This window comes from Tupaia chinensis, unplaced genomic scaffold (genome assembly GCF_000334495.1).
Source record: "Tupaia chinensis unplaced genomic scaffold, TupChi_1.0 Scaffold000067_1, whole genome shotgun sequence".
Classification (NCBI taxonomy): domain Eukaryota; kingdom Metazoa; phylum Chordata; class Mammalia; order Scandentia; family Tupaiidae; genus Tupaia; species Tupaia belangeri.
Window position 1 is genome coordinate 788,731 of NW_006159526.1, and position 1,364 is coordinate 790,094.

The window sequence follows — 1,364 nt, forward strand, 5'->3', positions numbered from 1 at the left end:
CTAGAAGGTGCCAGGGCAAGAATTCCAACCCAGGCAAGCCTGGTCCAGCCACATGGGCATGGTGTAGGCAGTCGGTCTAGTGGGAATAGACCACCCAGTTCAAGACCAAATGAAGGGCACAGTAAAGCTTCAGGCTGCAGAGTCAGACTTGAGTCTCACTGTGCCTGGGTCCTTCTAGCTTTCTGGCCTCATGCAGAGGGTAAATGACCCAACTCCCAGACTCAGTTCCCCAGGGGAGAAGGAAGAGGTCGCACCAAGTCCATCTCCCACAGCTGCCCTGTCCTCAGGTTCAGGGAGTAGCCCTGAAACATCTCCAGCTGTAACGAGGCAACTTGCTCCCAAGGCCCTGAGAGCCAGAGCCCCTTGGACACTGTGCCCCTCCGGGCCCAGAGGTAGGCAGTCGCCCTGGAACGAAGCAGAACAGAGTCACTTCCTTCAAGACCTCACCCTGACTGTCCTTCACCCCCTCTATCAAGCTGCCTAGCCTCGCTTTGCCTTTCTCTCCAGATATTCTCTCTCCTGCTTCCTCTATGACATTTCTCCTTCCTCCCCTCCCCCCAAAACGTCGTCTGGATTTCCCCCCCACCCCCCTTTCGTCTTGCTGCCTTCGTTTCCCTCTTATAAATTAAAAAAAAGAGCCTGGAGCCTTGGTTTCCCTTTCCGTGTGATTGCTGTTGCAGTTTTCCTTCTCCCTCTAGCGCTGAGCGGTGTTCCACTTTCTCCCTTAGACCCTCAGGGGTTTCTGGGTCTTAAGTCCGCACCCCCGCCCGCAGGGTGTCGCGTGCCTCAAGGGCCTACACTTCCCACCCCGACCCCAACGCGACTCCCATCTGGCGCCCCCAAGATGGCGCCCGCAGCCTCGCTCCGCCGTCTGACGTCATCACGCTGGTCTCCACCCCTCTCAAGTCGTCAGAGGCGGAGTCGACCGGAAGGTGGAGGAGGAGCATCCTTCAGGGGACTGAGCAGGGCGGGTACTATCAACCCAGGGGCTGGCCGGTGAAGGATCGTCGCTAGGGGATTGGTTGGACACTTCGGTGGGGATCCCAACACTCCTCACGATTGGCCCAAGCCTCAGAGATCTGCGCGTCGATTGGTCGAGCGGCACAGGTCAGACGGGCGCTGATTGGGCGCGTTCGACCGTCCGCGCAGCGGCCGAGGAGGAAGGTGGGAGGGGCGTTGCTGAGGCCGGTGGGGGCCAGAGCGAGGCTGCGGAGCAGGCGAGAGGCGACGGCAGGAGCTAGAGAGGGCGCCTTGCTAGGGTGGCCGTGCAAGAGGAGCGGCAGCCCGGGCGCGGGCCCGGGGCGTGCGAGACGGCAGAGGCGGGTGAGTGCGAGCGGACGCGCGGAGGGCTAGCCTGGCTCCCC